Source organism: Ambystoma mexicanum, chromosome 7q (assembly GCF_040938575.1).
Source record: "Ambystoma mexicanum isolate Mex_15411 chromosome 7q, UKY_AmexF1_1, whole genome shotgun sequence".
Lineage (NCBI taxonomy): Eukaryota > Metazoa > Chordata > Amphibia > Caudata > Ambystomatidae > Ambystoma > Ambystoma mexicanum.
In genome coordinates, this window is record NC_090941.1 from 311,965,546 (window position 1) to 311,983,916 (window position 18,371).

Genomic DNA, 18,371 nt, shown 5'->3' on the forward strand with positions numbered 1-18,371 from the left:
CTCTAAAGGATATTCGGAATACATTCCATTGTGGTGCTAAGCCCTCAGAAATGTAGCTCGGTAGATGTGAGTACTAAGTAACATGTTTGAACTTCCAATATATCAGTGTTTGCACATGGGTGTATAGTGTACATACTTTTTGTCATTGCAGATTAGTAAAATGTTATGCACAAAACAGTGCATTGAAAATGTGGATGCACTCAAGATTTGTTATCTCCTAACCATCATGATTTATGTCAACTGTGGTGTTGTGAACAGTATTCATTTTCCAGAGCTTGCTTCAGTCAATTTTTAGTGAAGACGTGTCTGGGGTCGTGGTGGAATGGGGCTCTAGACCGGTGCCTACTTGACTGCAGTAAATTACTATTTTGCCTTGGAATAAATCAGTGGGTATCTGATAGGCTAAGCAGCAAATATTTTGATGTTGCAAAGTTAATATGGAAGATAGTCTTTGCAATCATATCTGCTCAATTTCCTCCAGAAGCACGGTCAAGTGTTCAGGTACCCAGTTCTCTGGAAGGTTCTCAGGCTTCTCTATAAAGTCACTAAAATGTCTGGGTACATCATGGTTTGATATCTTTGGATGTTCCCCACCGATGCTGCCGGGCTCATTTCTGGTTGGGTCAACAGCTTCAGGATTGCTATTCCAAGAGTCAAGAGTTCCACTGAGATAGAGGGGGAATCAGTTGAAGATATACCTTCTGGAAGAAGATGAGGCTGGGAGCCATGAAAGCTGAAGTGCTAAAAATAAAGAACTATGCAGAACAGTCCTGTCCGAAGGAGGTCCAGTTCAGATGGTGATGGTTGCAGTAGAACACCAGAGATAACACTTAAGGTACAAAGGTACTCATTATAATGGAGAAAATGTGGGTTGTTAGCTAGATTATATAGTTTGGTGTCCTAGGTAGCTACAAGTCTTCTGTCATGTGCTTGTGTGACTTGGTGTTGCTGCTCCCTTCTCCTAGTGATCATAATCAGCATGGAGATCAGATCAAGTGAGGCTTGCTGGATGAAACAGTAGGCAAGGCTGGTCCTGCTGAGTTAAGACAAGAGGAACCCTTTATACCCCATCAGTGACAGGTCACCATCTGTGAAGCTTCATCATCTGCAGGGTCTTGGAAGGATACCTGTTGCCGCAGGACTTTTTCACCTTTGCCGTTCAGGTCATCTTGTCCTCTTCTTCTGAGTGCAAACGCTCTAAAGGTATCTGAAATGCACAATCTACAGTTATGGTGCGTTCAGGCCAAGCTAAGGGTCTCCAGCCGCAATAAAAGGTTCACATAAATGTAAACATTGGTATGACTACCTAATCATGACTACCTAATCAGTGGGAGGCACTGCATTCAAACTGTGCAGACTTCTCCCTGGCGTGAATTCGACCTTCAATTCAGAAATGCATTAATATATTAGTGTTATGTGGTCATGGAGAATGAATCCTTGGAATACTGAGACTAAAAGAGCCATGACTATATAAGGTATCACACCGGTTACATTGGTATCACATCCCCTGGAGTAAAGTGGAGCTATAATCAATAATATTCATAAAAACACTGCTACAAACCATCAAAGCTAACACACAGAGTCAACAGGGTAATTGTTGTACCCTGACCCTGAGGAATGTGTGGCTCCTCAGCTGCACACACACAATTCACTTCTCTGATGAGTTCCGTCATTAAGAAAAAATTTGCCAAACCCATCACGAAAAGCTGAAAAACACTCAAACTCTGTGTAACATTGGCAGTATAGTAAATTAATTTTAATTGCACAGCAGTCCCTTCCCAGATTAGATACAGGAAGGCTAGCTCCTTCCAGATGGCATTCACATTCGATTGATTTAGGCAGTCCTTCTCCTGTCTCATGTCAATTCCTGCCTCACACTCTATTGTGAAGTCACGTTCTTGAAGTGATACAGAATACTTGAAAAACGTGCACTCTATCACTTCAGGGATAAGTGCCACTATAATGGATTATTGTCTTAACAGTGGCCCACTTCTTCTCTCTTATTCAAAGTTGCAGCTGCATATTCTCTTCTTTATCATAAAACTCTGTTAATCTGACATTCTCCAAGTAGAAAAGTATACCATTTGAATGTTGGAAGGCTTGCAAATATCCAGTGCCCAGAGAACAGGCCCAATCACCATCCTAGACTGTTTGATGGACGTCAAGGCTGTCACAATTGCACTTTGGTCACATAGTTGGCAGCACAATTCCTTCAGGATCAAGCATGTTCTAAAAATCCACTCACTTTGGTTGGATTGTTGGGTGATTTCTAATCAAGGAATGCCTTGATCTTGGCATGGATAGCATACAATTAACTTGCGCCAAAATATACTCAGAACATTGCCCCACCTGACATGTGAATATGTTAATGATTATCTAGCTCTCTGACATGCATGGAATATGTTCTGGAATTGGATTAGATAATGAAACCACTTGTCACTGAATAATGCAATGACATCCAGTTACATGACACAGATGTCTGCCAGTCCATTAATAGCATGCTGCATTAGCCTCCAGAACAGGACTAAGACATTAATTACTCCAAATAAAAAGCCTGGTCATTGTTGTAGGTTCTCTGGGTGGTGGAATGTCATGTTTCATTCTGCACAGGATCACATCAGTATGCTGCTACTCAAAGGTCAAGTTATGTGTAATCATGAACTGAGCAGTGTCACCATATATGGAACTCAAAAACAAATGTCCTAACGTAAACTAATTCTGAGAAACTGTACTGATGCTCTCAAGTGTGAGGCAGATGATTTATTGTATGGAGAACATGAGACATGGAGATTGTCTCAAGTGTAAGTGAGGCAGATGCCAGAAAATGCATCATTTTATTCCTGATTTCTGCCTCTCACTAACTACTATGAAAAGGATGTGCTTTTCTGATACCTATCATTATCTGCTTCATTAAGAAATATCACCCAACAAATTGAGTGGAGTTTCACACATTCACCAGGAACTCCCAGATGTACTGATCCCAAAGATTGGGTTTTAAATTCATTTAAATCAACAGCAGGTCGGGCTGATAACCCTTTTTTTTATTAATCATGCAACTGCCTATCAGACATACAAAGAGGCCTGAGTAGGTCAGAAATATGATGACAGCTGCTGTACATCAAATGTAGACAAAATTAACCATTGTTCTGTTTAAAGTTTCTTTAATGTATCATTCTATGTATGTTTCCAAAACACTATCAAATTATTGTACACAGATGGCAATGGGCTGCACTTTAAATAATACATGACAGTTTAAGCTTTGAGAAATCAATGGTTTTCATTGTGGCAATGTGAAAAAATTATTTAGGTAATAGAATGTCAGGTTTAAACTTGCAGTAATCTATGGTTTGAATTGAGGCCTGATTGTCCTCTGGATTTTTTGCATGGGTAGAAGGCTAATTTATCAAATTCAAAAGAAACAGATTAAATCCCCAGGACAAAAGGCCCTTTAACTAGACATTCTGAGATAACAAGCAACTCAACCTTTATGAGTCCATTTGCAGAGGGTATATTCTTACAAAATACCAAATTAAATACCAAGACAAAAAAATGTGCAGCCTTCACAGAGATTAAGATCTGGAATGACCAAATGGTTAGGTTTATAGCTGTAAATCATTACATTAATGTGACACCGTTTGAACTCTGCTTCCCTTAAAGCAGAAAGGTGGTCTACACCTAAAAGAAGGAGAGCAGAGACCCAGCATTGTGCAGCAGTCAATCATTGACTAATGGCTTCACAGAGAACCCTCTTCTTAGCTATTTAATGACTCTTCATAGAAAGCATGAGGCCCCGTTTACAGTTTAAATTCATCTGTTATTTGCAATTACATTTTGATATACAGAAACAAATGGTGCTTATAACCTTGCAGCCATATGACTTAGGAATATCGACCTAGGTGCATTGTTCCAGTGACATTCTTCTCTATCCAAACAGTATAATTTTGAATTTCTACATTAATAAAAACAAAATGGTGAAAAGTCAAAACTTGATGTATAAATACGACGAATTGGTATCTCACATATCCAGATGTGCGCCTAGGCCTGAGGGTTACAGTAATACATGTTTCATTGACGTGACAGGTTGCTACCAGGAATTATGAAGTAACAGCAATTTTATATTTAAGAATATTGAGAGCAGATTTGGGCCCTGCCTATGTATTTTCATTTGTACAGAAATTAAAATCAACCAATGAAAATTGGAGGGGTTATATTCTATAGGAGTGCCTGACCTTGAGGCAAGCCAATGGATATATTTGACCAATCATATAGTGTGACATAAGTGTGGGAATATTGCACATTTTAAAAAGCAGAAACAGACATGGAAGTGTATTATGGCTCTGGAATAAAATGTTGCAAGGAAGAAAAACACCTGTTCGATATAGATGAGTGCAGAACTTGGACAAGAACTATAGAATTTGGCGTTATCCTTGAGGAAAAGATTACTTGGAGCAGATGTGCTTTCCAACAGGGAGAGAGCCTAAATGAGTGCTTTCGTTAAAACTCACTATGTAGCTAAAGCTAAGTGACAATTAATTATTTGTAGAAAACATAGGCACAGAGTAAGATAAATCATCATTAACAGAAAGAGAATAGCCTATTGTATTTTCTAGTGTGATCTATACCCTGTTTTCTTTGTATTAAAGTTGAGCGAGATCACATTTAATAAAAATAAAACATATATTTTCTGTGCTATGTGCACTGTATATTAAATAGGAATGCTTCCCAACGCTGACCATGTAGCATTTCATAAGTGAAAGTTCAATCGTAACCAACGTGTTTTTGTAGATATAGTTAACATTGAGCTATTATTCAAAGACATCTGCACCATAGCCTAATAAAGATTTACTTTATAATCCGATCTGTGAAGGCCATAGATAATTAAAATTAATTTGGGAATGTGAGGTAAGTTAAGTTGTGTCACTAACTCTGCTCTATAAAATGACACTAATGTAAATGTAATTCACTTCTTTCTCTTGGCCTTACACAATTGGACCCAATTTGCAAAGTGAAGTGGGCAGGATACTCATCTTTATATTAGAAAATCACAACACTATTCACTGAGTTTGGGTATGTGGAACCAAAATTCTGTGTGTTCTGAATCGATAACGCTGCATCTATAACCCAAAACCTGCAGAATATTATATTCATGCCATTCATTGTTCACATACTTTGTAATTGCATACACATACTAGCAATACACAGCACCATATGTACATGGGAAATGTGCTGTTTGGAACAGTTTCTGATTGCAGAATGTACTGCTGTCATTGGGGAAAGCAACATTTTGAATTATTTGTCATGATACTTAATATGTAACTTAGAAATGTTTTAAGTAAAGAGAGTTTTGAAACAGTGACCGACAAGCGGTAGAATAATAAATAGAACCACTATTGCTATTCAGAATTAAAGATATAGAGATTTGATTATCTAAATGAATGCATCTGTGTGAGAAATAGCAAGATTTATACAGGCAGGTCATTTCAGTTTTTGTAGACAAAATGACTGTGATTGTGCAATATGGTTGTGACTTCCTATGCGTACAGCTTGGTATTGATTATATTTTAAGAAAACGAAATATTGATTCCAAAATTAGCCTGTTTCTTGTTCCTAGAATTGTGGGTTTGGATATGAAATGGCTGGACAGCAGCCATATGACGGCATTGAGCCCCTGATATTCCAAGCAGAACCTTAACTTGGTGTGGTTGGTCCCCAATTTAGAAACTAGTATGACAATACACCTTGGATGGTTCAGTACCGCTGTGGTCAAACATTTTAATGACCTCAGCCTTAAAGTTATCTCTAACTTTATCTGACATCTGGTTGGTCTTACTCATTACACTGAAGCATTCTCTATATTCTATCACATTGTTAACACCACACACAGTGTTAGCACATGTGAAGGAGGAAGCTGAGGAGAACTGTTTGAGCAAAATCTCAAACATTTCCCTATTGTAGATAAGGTTCAAAGAAAGGTTAACTCCTTCAAATAAGTTATTCCATTCCTTTATATCAGGGAGTATCTTAGTATTTCCCTTTAGCTTCTGTCAATCTATGAAGTAGGGCTGCCAAATTCTCATTCTTGGATGAAGCTTGAGCCTACAGGCATGGAAAATAGTAGTAAATTGATCATTAAGGCAGGGGGCTGTCCCTTCAAGTTCGGCATCCGCCATTGGGTGATCACATTATTGCTCTTACCAGAGGGCTTAGGGAGGCATTTTCTTGGGGCATTAACATGGGAAACACTATTTTGGAGTGCAGTGTACACACTGCATATGTATTCCACATGTGCAGTGTTATCCCAATCTGCCTTCCTGGCTTGGGGATGGGTTGCAACTCAGTATGTCTATGGAGTTATTCAAAACTGACAATATTTTATTTTTAAGAGGTTTTGGATATACATAAGCCAAGGGTATAACATAAATGTAGCCATGGTAGAGAGGTTGATGCAGCAATGGCAGCCAGGTTTTATGTTATTTATTTATTTACTTATTTATATATTGCATTTATGTAATGCCAAAACCCTGAGGTATCACAGAATTTGTAGAGGAGAAAAGTAAGGGAGAAACAGTATGGTACATAAGTATACATTAGAAGGAAGTCAGGTGCCAAAGGATGCAGTCAGGTGCTAAGGTATGCATCCAGAAATGGGGACTGAACACAGTGCAGCCAGGCTTGAGCAGCTAGTCATATTTGCCCAATAGGCAGGTTTTTAGCAGTCTCTTAAGTGTTCCATAGGAAGGTTCATTCCTGATAGTCGGTGGTAAGCAATTCCAAAGGCTGAGCGCAGTGGCACTGAAGCTCGCCCCACCTGCTCTGACAAGTTTGAAACGTGGATTGGACAACAATATAATGTTGGAGGATGGGAGGAGACGCTTCTGATGTTTCCTTGGGATGGTGGCATTCAGGTAGAGTGGGGCTAAGTTGTAGATGCACCGTTGGGCAATCAATAGGGTCTTAAAGTCAATTTGGGCTATGATGGGGAGCCAGTGGGAGTCACAGCATACTGCTGTGATGTGGTCTGAGTAGCTGAGACCCAGGGCGGTGTGCAGTGCTTTATTTTGGAGGAGTTGATGTTTGGAGAGGTTGGACAGTGACATGCCTTTAAGGGGCACATTGCAGTAATCCAGTTTACTAAGTATGAGGGCTCCTGATAGAGTAAAACAGTTATTGGTGGAGAGAAACCACCTTCTCAAATATATGAGCTTGGACGTGTGGGCTGTTGAAGAGGCAAGGGCATTGCTGTTCTTCATTATGGTGAGCTAACCATCGAGGTAGACCACCAGGGTTTTAACTTGTTTGAAGACCAGGATAGTGACCCCATCAATGTGGAAGACAGAGCAATTAACTTCATAACAGAGCATCCTCTGACCTTGGAGGGTCAGGCTTTACAGCTCCATAGGAGACCTATATAATTTTGCTCAGTCTATGCATGCAATAAAGACCGCAGCTTCAGTGGATCTTTCCATTACAGACCTGATCCAGCCCCTAGCACCCAAGTGACCACTGTTCCAGTTTTCAAGCAGTAAAGCTCACCTTTATTGGTGACATATAATGCGGCACTGGGTGTACTGGCTCACGGGGATAGCCTTCATGTCTTACTCGGACCAAATTATGGGATTCTGTGTGCATGCCAGCCAAACAGACTTCTAACTCATCTAACAATCACATACACTAACTTTGATGATGATACTCATGTCCTCATCACCATCTCAGGCAACTACATTGATGACACTACAACCGTAATCAACATTTATAGTGCAATACAAAAATGAATGGCAACAAACAATGTGTATCAATGATGAGAAAATGGAGCTACTCATTTTGGGTTCATCACAGCTCCTTTAGGGTATCCAGTGAAATTAATGAAAATGAAATGACAAATAACTATTTAAACAAAACTTAAATACCAAAAACACAGATTGTGTTGATTAAATATATGTACGGGGTGTGGGGTAAGGGATGAAAATGGGTGGGGACGAGTTTGGGGTGGGGTTAGAATCAAAGGGAAATGGTGTTTTTTGGGGGGAACCCCCACATTAAAAATAAATACAAATTTCAGTATTTCTTTCAGTAATAAAGGCTTGTTAAAAAAAGTTTCAGATATTACAGTTTTCGTTAAATCACAGTGAACCCACCTTAAGTACCTGGACACGCCCTAGTCTAATTTAGCAAGTAAGAGGCTCCTTATGTAAAACCCTCTAGAAAACTCTGTGATCTTTCTGTGTTCAGGGCTCACATTCATAGGACAGGGGTACTCTGCAAGTTTCCCAGTCCATTTCTACGCAGCAGTATACAAATAAGTACTATTTCTACCTTTCCTGTCTGGGATTAGATTAATTGATGATTGGGTTCCCATTTTCTTAAATTTGGTTCCATCGCGGCTCGGAGTCGTTATACACAGCTGAAATGTTAATGGGGTTATGGACCACTTCTCCCCAAACTGCTTTGTGCATACAAGAAATGGTAAAAGGCCTAAATGAATCCTCTACAAGGGGTTTTGAAGGATGATTGCCCGTGAATTTTGGTATTTCTAATTGGGCTGCAAAAAAGCTTACATTATTTAATTAAATGGGGTAGTGCAGGTAAACACAGAGGTAACATAAGTTATGGGATGAGATTTGTAGAAGGGATAGAGACAACTGTGAAGTAACAAACTGGCTTGGGTGTGGGTAGGGAAAAGGTTAGGGAGAGCTCTGGGTAGAGCCACAGGAGCAAGGAATATGTGGGTTGGACCCTGTAGATAATTCTGTTTTGTTTTGTTATCTCTGGATGAAGAGAGAAAATGAAAAAGTCAACTTAGTCTTAAATTAATGAAGTGAATCCAAATAATGTGCTCCAAGGAGCATTAAATGTAGGGGCAAAATGGGAAGGGTCCATTAAAAAAGCCCAATACCTTCAATAGGAGCAAGGCAACATAATTTATGAGCATCAGTTACTGACCTGTGACTTGTAGGTATCTAGAAGACTATAACCTCATCACACAGGAATGCACTTTTGACTTAATGAAAGAATTATATTTATGGTGTATATTCAATCAATCAAAAAAATCAATCAGACATTGATATAGTGCTAAATCATCACGAAGGCTTCGCAGTGCTAAAATGGGGACGGAAAGACTGAAGAGAGTTAAATAAAAAAATGGGTTTTCATATGTTTTCTAAAAAAATCAAAGTCTACAATCTTACGAAGAGAAGGAGGTAACAAGTTCCACAACTTTGGACCAGCCAGAGAGAAGGCTCTTCCTCCACTGCATTCCAGATGGTAAGCAGAGGCCTTCACTAAGCTCAATGAAGCAGAACGCAAGGGCCGGCTGGGGCAGTAAGATCCAATTTTTTTCCTGCAGAGCTAGGCATTCTTTGCCTTGAAGAGCTCAAAGAATAATACATAGTGCATTAAACTGAATGTGGCCTTTAAACGACAGCCACTGTAAGTCCCTCTGAGCTGATGACACTGGGACACCAAAAGGAATGTTCTTGGCCAAACGGACTGCCGCATTTTAAAGCACTAGTATTCGATTGAGTGGATACCCAGTTTGAGCTAACAAGACCGCATTACAGTAGTCAAGACTGCCATTTATGAAGGCAGCAATGACCGAGGCATGGTAGCACGGAAGAATATAGGCTAATATCTACCTTTTTTCGAATTTTTAGTTTAAGAAAGCCTGCACTGCGGATAGGACTGACGTGAGCCTCCATTAAGAGAGAAGCTGTGATCTTAACACCAAGGTTTTTCACCTCCCTTGAAGGTGCGGGTAAGGGACCCAAGTCGAGTGGTCAACAACCAGGAGTTCAAAATGATGAGGCTAAAGGGGGCACTACAACAAGGACCTCCGTCTTTTCACCATTAAGCTGTGGAAAGGAAGTAAAGAAATGGGACGATAGTTGGATAATACTTTAGCATCCAAAGAAAAGATGGTTTCTTTCGTAACGGGATGACCAGAGCATGTTTTAAGACTGTAGCAATATGGGCAAACAAAAGAAATGAATTCCAAGCTTCCGCAATACTTTCGCTAATGTCCTGCGCTATCAGTTTAAAGAGTGAGAGAGGAATCGCATCTAAAGGGGAAGCTGATTTTACATGGTTCACAGCAGTAGTTTCTTCTACTGCACGAATAAGCTTAAAAGAATTGAACCTCCGAGCCATAAGGTTAGCCTCAGGAGAAATGGAAGATTGCAACGAAATGCTAATCAGGTACTTGAACTACTAATATTATTTCTAACAGTCTCAATCTTACTTATGAAGACTGAAAATAAATCATCATACATTTCTTTTGGAAGCTGATTCAACAGAATCATTCCTAGGAGATGAACAGTCTTGAACAGTTTCTTCGGGGTATTAAGGCTGATTCAATAACAGCCCCATAATAGAACTGTTTAGCTGCCTTAACAGCTTCATGATAAGAAGAAAGCACATTTCTAAAACTGCATTTAAATCTAGGATCCTGACTGTTTTGCCATTTGTGCTCCGCCCTACAAATTCCATCACAAAAATGTGCAATTCGCCAGAAAACCATGGGGCTGATGGGTGACTGGATTTCCTGATCAATTTAAGAGGAGCTAAAACTCAGCCTCGACAGTGGTAGAGGCCGTGATAAAGGTGATAGTGAGGGCTGAGAGTCCAACCTGATTCCAGTTTCTACGTAAGGATAGTTGTAAAGTAACCCTAAAGATAGGGACAGGTAACAACAGCTTGAAAAAAGGAATCAAATAGCGATCCATACAAGGTAGGGGCAACGTAGAGAAGATATTAGAGAGCAGGGGAGATGCAAACACTAAATCCCTATGTCCCTATGTCCATTTTCGTGCATAGGATTAGTAACTAGCAGAGATAAACTAGCCATGTCAGATAGAATGGAGGTAGAGAGTATATATTCTGTAGAATCTGCCCCAAAATTTAAATCACCTATGATAAACAGATTGTTATATGACATTGCTAAAGAAGAGAAAGTGGGAAAAAAAGCTATGCTAAAAGCAGGTAGACTAAAAGAAGGTGAACAGAATTCGATCAGAAAATGAAGCATAAAAGATGGAGTCACTGATAACCTAACCAGCATGGATTCAATCTCAATTCCAGAAGTTCTGGGTAAAAGAGAGCAAATAAAACTATTGTTAAAAATGAGGCCAACAACACCCATGGGTGTTTAGAATCACAGTTCACATGTAGAATAAAATACCAAAAGGGCAAAATTTTGACCAAATCAAGACCAGTCAGGGGAGAAAGCCATGTCTCAGTCACACACAGCACATCGGGAGAAACATTCTAAAGCAATGCAAGAATTTCCCATGTATGCGCTACAAGAGAAGGTGCATTAAGTAGGCATGCCTTCAGTGTGGTGTTAGTCAATCTATCCGAAGGAGGGGAAATACTAGTCACAAAGCCTTTTGGGAAAATAGTGTTACTAGGTGCTAGAGTCAACAAAGAAGAAACTGTCATCAAAGTTAAGCTCTAGCTTTGCGCGAACAAGCACAGACGGGCAGGATTTTGGCTATCCTCTGGCATGCACTTGGTCGCTGCACTCCCAGGGGCACCTTTTAAAAGGACCAGTCATCATATTTATGAGACCAATCCGAGTGTTAGCTTGTAATAAAGATGGAATAGAGACTCCCAATTACATGTCATGTGGAGGAAGGAAGGTAAAGATAGCGTGGGAGTGCAAAACCGGTATGAGTCACTCGTCACCCTCCAAGCACCAGGCGAGCTTGGTGCCGCACAGCGGCTCCTAGGAAAATAAATACATAAAACTTAATCAAAATAATTAAGAGGAAAAATAATGCATTTTAAATATGCGTTTGAAGCAGAGATGTAAAAAAGGCTGTCCAGTCAACCACCCATGCCAGTTGGGCAAGCAGACATATAAAAGGAAATCAGCATAAAGAAAACAAAGAAAATGGAAGTAAAAGAATAAAGCCTACATAGGAGGTGTGCAAGCCTTACCAAGGCATTCATATTACTACGAGGCAACAGATCTTAAAGCATCTTTTGGAGGACAAGAAGGGAGAAATCAAATCATTTGATTAGGAATCCATATATATAAAATGGTTAGGTATGTTTCCATACTCAGCTGATGCAATTCATGAGTGTTAGGTTGCCCTCTGCTGTCCAAATGGAAAAGTGCGCCTTCTATAATTTTAACAAACAGAAGGCACGGTTCTACGTGGTCCCCTTCACCTTCCACTATCGCAAACATTTGGAATAATCTCAAGTTACTTCTTTCCACCCCCACTCCTCTTCACACATGGCACAGCGTTTCCAGTGTCAATGAACAGTTAATTATTGGCTCAACGTTGAAGTCTCTAAACAGCGAAGCGCTGTAGAACGAATGCATCCTCACCAGCAAAAACTGAAAAAAGGTGCTGTAATTATGCTACTGTGCAAATCTTATGCCATCACAAGGACACTGCAATAGAACAAGGTTGACAATTACACATCTACAAAGACACATGATAGAGGCACATGTAATTGGTGGAACTTAGATACTGTTCTTATGCCGTGCATACCTCTCATTCCATCAGGATATCTCAGCGGCAACGTGTACACCTTGGAAGCAAGATGACACGAAGCAACCCAAGTCCGATCCCCGGGTTTGCGCTTAGAAACCTCTGGGTGTTTAATCGCGTTATAAATATGCAACTAAGACAAAAACAATTACGCAACTAAAAAACGAACAATTCCTGTAACAGCGCCTCGATGCCCGCGGGCTGTGTGAGTGCTTTAAAAATGCAAAATAAATAAAATGTCTTTCAAATTCAAAAGAAGAAAGTTACCTATACATTTAGCCTTTTCAATGATCATTAATAAGTCACAGGGACCTACTCCCCCTTCCTGGAAGCGATCAGTGGTAATACCTATATTTAAGAAGGGGGTTAGATGTGACCCTATCAATTACCAAGTGATATTCACCTTTAAGATCTGCTAGAATGGCATATTTTATGCAGAGAACGGCTAGTTACTTTTAAATTGGTTTGGAAAAAGTCCAATGGGAGTAAGGGAATTGAGAATTGGAGGGTTGCAAAAAACAAATGTGAATTTGAGGAATGAGTGAGAAAGGGTAAATCAATGGAAACAATGATATGAAAGCAGGGAGGAGTCAGGTCCACCTGCCTCAAGTAGTCTTATTATATTGTCATATCCACAACAAACATAGAAAACTAAGGATGAGGTTGGGGATGATAGGGATACAGAAAAAGAGTATGCTATTGAGATTTTAGGCACAGCTAATTTGGACATCAATGCTGAGCATGTCAGCTGCAGCATGTCAAACCCAGTTTGTTTGTTTATTCATTTTTAATGCGCACCAGACCCAAGGGTATCAGGGTGCAGCAAATTACGACATTTTGCAAAGCTTAAATTATCTGTTACAAAACATAGTCAAGGATAAAACATATGTACACTTTAAACAATATTACGGGAAATAGGCAAGAGTACGGCAAATGATCAGATTATACACAGAGAGATATCTACATACAGCAGACTTAGGTTAAGGATATTTGATTGACTATACATAGATAATCCTGAGGAGTAGGTAGCCAGGCCTACAGGTTGGTAGATTTGAGCAAGTTGATGTAGTTGCCTCTAAAATTAAAGTATGGTTGATCTTCCCTGAGTGGATGTGGCAGAGAGTTCCAGAGTTTGGCAGCTTTCACAGGAAAGCTATTGCCACCTACCTTAGTGAGTCTGAATCTGGGAATGGTGAGGCAATTCCTGTTGCTAATTCTCAAAGGTCTGATGGATGTTCTCCTGTGGAATCTATCCGTGAGATAGCTGGGGGCAGCATTGTTGAGTGTTTTATGGGTGAGATAAGCAGTTTTTAGGAGAATTTAGTTTTGGGTCGACAGCCAGTTATTTTGGCGCCTAGTCACTGAGATATGTGATCTTCTGGTTGCACCAAGTGCAGCTCTTAGGGTGTTATTTTGGAGGATTTGTATCTTCTGAATGACTGATTTATTAACGCCAATGTAAAGGGCGTTGCAATAATCAAGCCTAGAAAGTATCAAGGCTCTGGCTAAGACCATGCAATTGTCATTCGCCAAAAAGGGTTTGCCTGTCCTACTGAGCTTACAGGTGTAAGCGGTGGCCGAGGCCATTGATTTCACCTGTTGGTCGAAGGAGAAGCTAGAGTCAAGGTAGAAGCCGAGGGTATTTACCTCCTTGGCCACCTTGATGAGGGTCCCATCAGTAGTGAAGGATGAGTACTCCTGGTGTAATTTCTTTAGGTTAGAGTGGGTACCCAAGATAAGGAGCTCAGTCTTATCATCATTCAGGCATAGACCGTGGGTAGCCATCCACGCCTGGATGATAAGATACACTCTTTTCACCAACGCCAAATCCTTGTCATAATCCCGGGAAAGTGGGAGGAGAATCTGAGTATCATCTGCATAATTAGTGTAGGTGATACCCAGAAGGTCAAAATCATCAAACAGGGGCTTGGTGAATATATTGTATAATGTAGGGGAGACACAAGAGCCCTGGGGGACAGCTCACCTGATGGGAATAGGGTTCGCTGCTGCTGACGGGGAGAAGACCCTCATGGTTCAGTCGCTCAGGAATGATTCTATCCATTTAATGGCCTCTGTGGAAAAGTGCGCCGCCGAGTCGAGGTGGCCACATAGAACCTTATGGTCCACGAGGTTGAATGCAGCTGAGAGGTCTAGTAATAAGAGGAGAGCCATTTTGCCTTTGTCTCTTAGCTCATCAATCTGGGATTTCAAGTCGATGAGGGCGGTTTCTGTTCCATGCAGGGGGCAGAAGCCTGATTGTCTTGCTCCCAGGAGATTGTGGAGTTCCAAATATTTTTGGATCTGAGAATAAGCAATCTTATCCAGTATTTTGAGCAAGAAGGGTACCGTAGTGATGGACGGTAGTTAGTAAGAATTAAAGGGTCTAATGTTTGCTTTTTTAGCAATGGGAACACCCAAGATTGTTTTAAGTTGGTGGGAATGATGCCTGATGAGAAGGAGGCATTGACAAGTTTGGAAATATAAGGAGCAAGATCTCTTGCAGCGTCTTTTATTATCTGTGCTGGGCAAAGGTCACCCTGGCAATTGGAGGGCTTCAGTGACATAATAACTTTTTCTACCTCAAGTGTTGTAGTTTTAGTAAAGTAGCATCTAGCCAGTTGGTCAGATGGTGTCTCAATGGAGTAGGGGGCTGAGTTATTCAGCTCTAGTGATAAGTTAAGGGAAGCTTTTTTTGGCTATTTTGTTCTGTAGAGTGGGTACTTTATTGGAAAGTGCCTGTTGGATTTCTGAGCACCATATTTTGTTTTTGATGCAGATATCAGGTGTGGGAATAGGTGACTCTAATTCCTTTAGTATGGTGAATAATTCCTTCATACTGGAATTGTTTGTGTTTAGCCAGGCATATTTCCTTTTTGTATTGAGCTGATATTTTGGTTAGTTTGGACTTATTGTTTTCTGACGGGAGTAGTCTCCAGGTGGTTTTGCTGTTCCTCTTTATTAAGCGTAGGTCCCTTAATTGGGGGCTAAACCACTTGTTTAAGTGAAGTTTGGGCTTACTAGATCAAAGTATGAGTGGAGCAATTTTGTCAAGTGTAGTAAGCATAACTTTAATATACTCATTGACCAATGTGCTTGGATCGAAGTGGTCTGCCTGTGAGTTAAGGGTTGGCAGAATGGCTGGGATCACATTGTCCACTGTAATAATAATTTTTCTTTCCTTGTTAAACAAGGTGGGGCAATCGGAGTGACCAACGGGAGTGGTCTAATGGTGGACAGTGTGAAAGACATGAGGAAGTGGTCCATAGACAGTTGCGGGGAGATAGAGGTGATGTTAATATTGGCTATGTTTAAGGTGTGTTTATGTAGCGGGTCGTTAAATCCTAGATTGAGGTCACCAAGTAGTAGTAGTTGAGTGGTAATTTTCAGGTTATTAGATAATAGATTGTAGAAATCTTCCTCATATGTTCCCAATGGGCCAGGAAGTCTATAGATTCGGTGGATGGTGAGGGACTGAGAGTTGATTAGAGGAAGTTTAACGGTGAGGACTTCACAAGATTGCATGATTTGTGGGGGAGCAGGTCTCAGAGCGAGTCTTGTTTTAGATATAATGGCAATTCCTCCACCTCATGTTTTTTCTCTGTCCTGTCTGGATATTGTGTTGCCGTCTGGGACAGATAGCGATAACAGTGGTCCTGCGGCATCATGTAGCCATGATCCAGAGATGGTGAGGAAGTCAAAGTTATCTGCCAGTATGAGGTCAGCGATGTCCGTTGCATGGGCAACCAAGGACCTAGCATTTATAAGGGCTCCTTTGATTAGGTGAGCCTCTGCAGTGGCCGAAGCAGGGATTGCAGTAGTTAGTTTGTGCACAGTATGCTGTTTCATGGTGTCATAGGAGAGATAGTAGTGTGGCTAGCGTGGTTGTGGTTTGCCATATTGGCATTAATGCCCTTCTCATGTGTGAAAAGGTTCTTGTTCATTCTCTTGTTAATTGGGGGGAGAGATCTCGTGAGGGGTTCGTAAAGTTTGGTTAGTCTAGATCAGAGTGTAGAGTTCCTATGATTTCTAGTGCAAGGGATGCTTGCATGTATTCTCAAAATAGTTGAATAGTTCGATTGATCCGAGATAGGAGGGCAATCAAATGACATTATGGTTAGGTTGGGTGGGGCTAGAGCACCAGGGGGAGGGAGCCAGTCACAATACCCAAGGAGACTAGCAATGAATAAGGTGGTGAGAGTGTGCAAGCTGTAGGTGATGGTGTGCATGTTTGATAGGGATAAGATAGTGTTTGGACACTACAGTGGCCCGTGGGTGGGCAGTGATTCAGTTGAGTAGGAGCAGGTGGGCAGTAGGCTAATTTAGTAGGCACGCTCAAACAATTGGCTGAACCAGTGGGCACACTTCAACTGTAAACTAAAAGAATGGGCACACTTCAATTGTAGGCTAAAACAATGGGCACACAAGAGCAATAGGCTAAATCAATAAGCACACTTAAGCTGTAGGCTTGATCAATCAGTGGGCACAGGAGCTATGCCTAGAGTTTAGAAAAGCAGTAGTCAGGCAGTAACACAAATGGCCATTCCGAATGCGGGGGGCACTTTTGCTGCTGCGTTATGGGCTCGGAGCATGAATCAAGCACAACAGGGGTAAGCGGTCGGTGTAATTACAGAGCTAGGCAAGCGGTAATACAATTTTTGTAATGGCACAATGTAACAGGTGAAAATATCAGAAAGGGCAATATTTGAACAGATCATATAGGTGCTAGGAGTAACAGACAAGATATAACTTGTATACACAGTTTGGATGCACAGGAAATGGAGCAAAGTACATTGGCGGTCAGGCCTGAGCAATGATGTATATTTGCTTATGATATGGCAGTGCCGTGAGGCTAAGTCAGCGGTGGACGTTTAGGCTCAAAGTCATGTTAATGAGGATCCGATTTTAAACAATGAGTTCAGCGTTACAAGTAAATTCATGTTGATGAGCCAACAGGGGGCTTAGCATGTAGAGGGAGTCCAGGCAGCCCGAGTGTGGGCATGCAGATTAATTAGTAAATTTAAGATAAGTAATTAGGCATGAGAAATACACTTAATGCCCAGTAGTCGTGCTTAGTGGGGGGACATAGAGAGCTTTCACACAGTTGAGGCGGATGTTCTAGAGGCCGAGTTTCTGGGCGACGGCAGGATGGCTACGGACAGACACAGACAAGCCTGTGCCTTCACCAGAGTGCCTTAACAGGAGAGGGCCGGGTGATGCCTTCCGGCGCTGCCCTCTGCAGGATCAATGAGCAGCGGGCCAATCAGCCCCCAAGGAGTTGATGCTCCTCGTGTCGGGGGAGGCGGTCAGGCTCAAAATGGGGTAGGAGGGATGAATGGCAATGGATGGGCCACCCGGGATGGTGGAGGTAAGGTGCGGAGTGCTAATCAGCACGCACTACTCCTTAACGCACTGCGTTCTTGATAGGGGTCGCGGTGTAGCTTCTTAGATTCACGAGATTCACTCGTACGGATCATCTGAGGAACGTGGATGGCTGGGCTCCTGCCCACCTGGGAAACGCTGGGCGAGTGTGGCATAGACATGCCTGTGCCTTAACCGGAAAGGGCCAGCTGACGCCAGTGCTAGTGCACACATCAAAGGAAACTCCAACATGAAACATTTCCAATCACACAAAGTGAAATGCAAATACAAGCCTCTGCAGGGGAAGCAGTTGAGCTCTGCATCCACTGCTACACGCCCATCCCAAAAATGCACAGATATATTTCATGGAGTGCAAAAGAGACACTAACAAGTCCAATGAGACAGTTGCCAGTGGTGAGTTGTGATGGTGCTGGTATCCTGGTATTGGTACACGTCCCTTGGACAAATGGGGACTTAAGGTATTTGTCCAAAGAGTTTTGACGTATTAAAGTAGAA